Source organism: Penaeus chinensis, chromosome 9 (assembly GCF_019202785.1).
Source record: "Penaeus chinensis breed Huanghai No. 1 chromosome 9, ASM1920278v2, whole genome shotgun sequence".
NCBI lineage: Eukaryota > Metazoa > Arthropoda > Malacostraca > Decapoda > Penaeidae > Penaeus > Penaeus chinensis.
The window spans coordinates 35,550,730-35,553,229 of NC_061827.1; positions in this window are offsets into that span (position 1 = coordinate 35,550,730).

The window sequence follows — 2,500 nt, forward strand, 5'->3', positions numbered from 1 at the left end:
AATTGTGAACCCTTTTCATTTTATTTTTTTCCTTCCTTTCTTTCTCCCTTTCTTTCTTTCTTTCTTTTTTAGCGGGTACCCTTTTTTTCTTGTCCAGTCTGTTATTGTTCGAATAGTACATCACATGAAAACAAAGGTCTGCGTTTGGACCGAGTCACTTGGGTTAAGTCGCAGAATAATCTACGGCGGAGTAGTCAAGTTGGAGTTGTAATCGTAACGTAATTTATTCCTAATTAATTACAAAAAAAATCATGATTATGATCATAACCAATTGCAAACGAGTGTCAGCTGAGCGTAATACCATTTTAAACTAAGGGAACATGTGTATGCAACACGTAAAGCCAATCATGTTTAAAGGAAACGATAAAGAACGTGTGGTAGGCCGGGAAACTGTGTTTGTGGCTGGTAAGGCTGTAATTCCCTTGTATTATCGTCCATTTAAGCATGGTAGAATAGACTACAGCGGTCGCTGAACCCCACCTTGTTCTATAGAGAATAACAGCGTGGCCAGAGGAACAGATGTAGAAGCTATTTACTGGACTGGAGAGTGTTAGTCAACGTAGACATCCTGTTGCCCGACAGCATGCATGGACCCACTGCTTAGAAACTAGTTTCTCTTTGGAAATCTATAGAATATTTGTTTTATTTTTTTACATTTATTATCACTGTTGCACCCGTACACAACACACCTTGTCATTGTACAGAATAAGAGAAATACAAAAAAATCACGTTTGTAGCTCAGCATATAGATCTCCATGCCACGGTGCCTTGTGGGGAAAAACAAATGCTTAGTTAATTATCCTAGTCTCTGATTCATGATGCACAGCAGGGCCGGATTTATAGGGGAGTATAGGGGGTAATTGCACCCAGGTTCCCCTGACAGATGGGCCCCTAGTTTAAGGACTTGCATTATAGAAAAATATAATATCAAATTTAGTTTTATGATTAAAAAGAATTAATAGATTGTGTGTTAAATGTTAATGTTAAACGGGAGTGGCGAGTTATAACACTTGCTGAATCATTCTGACGCAACTCGACTCGCTTGGTGTAATTGCAGCCTTATGGTGAAAGCATTGAGAAAGGGGCTTAAGATGAAATATAGAATGTGTTCCTGTCTTTATTCTGGTCGCAGGACTGAAAATATGTGTTGTTCATATATGATGTAGCAAAATGGGAGACGCATAAATCATATAGTTTCTCGCGTTTGTAGTTCCACTAAAGATGCCGTTAATGCCAAAAAAGGAGGACTTCTTAGTATAATGAGGGAAGAGAAGCTAAGGGTAGTTAGCCACCTGGAAATTAAGGGAACAAACAGTAGTAAAAAGGGGAGACGAAATCGTATTTTCCTTTTAGTGCGTTTAAGAGCCAGCTCAGTTTTTTTTTCCATGCCAGGTGTTATATTAGCAGGAGTCTCATATGAATTGGGAGCGAAGTCCAGTGGGTTTTTATTTTATTTTATTTTGTTTGAACCTAATGGGTTGGGGTACAGTGGTATGCAAAAATAAAGTAGAACAATACAAAGAAATGTGACGAAAAGGAAATATGCAAAACATTCTCTCTCTCTCTCTCTCTCTCTCTCTCTCTCTCTCTCTCTCTCTCTCTCTCTCTCTCTCTCTCTCTCTCTCTCTCTCTCTCTCTCTCTCTCTCTCTCGCCTTCTAGGGATTATCACAGCGGGAGTAGTCCCGTTATAATAACTTATTGCAGGTGAGATCCTCCCCTGCTTCCCTTCCAGCCCCTAGGAGCTGAGAGCGAGGTTCAGTGGGTCACTTGTTTTGCTTGTTTAAATATGCGAAATTATATGGAAACATAGACATAAAACAAGTTTAGTACGAGTATATCTTCCATTGTATTAGATGAACTGAAATGTTCAAATAGTTCTTTACACTTGATGTTAGATGGTCTGAAAGACTGTATCACATGACATTCCGAGATAAAGTGTTCAGGTGTTCGCTTGCTTTCCTCGTCTACATCTAGATTCATCTGCACCTGTGCCGTGCAGTTGCTAGTACATTCTATAACCTAAACATATCTTGGCAATATCCACGTCACATTGTCTGGTTTGACTTCGGTGCCACCCATAGGAGGGTTTGCTATCTCTTTACTGATCGTAGTTCCTTATGGTACAGCTTTCAGGCCTTTGAGTGTTCGTCAGATTTACCAGTTCTTCCTTATGAGAACTTTTTGATATGTGTGCAACCCTAGCAAGAAGCATCCCAAGATCTTTGTTTACAGTATCTTTGTCTGCGTGGTCATGTTTGCGTATACCAAAATGAGACGGTAGTCATACAAACTGAATTTTAAAACTGCGTTCTTTTGCATAAGTTACGATACGCTTAATGTAGCTTACAATTTCCTCATCGCCAACTGTTTTGAAATTCTGTCCGAAGTGCACTGTGAGAGTCACAGAAAACTACTCCAGAGCCCCGAGACTTTACATTCATATAATCCGTCCGCCTAACACTCGTATACATCGCCCACAGATTCTGTGTGTTCCTTTAT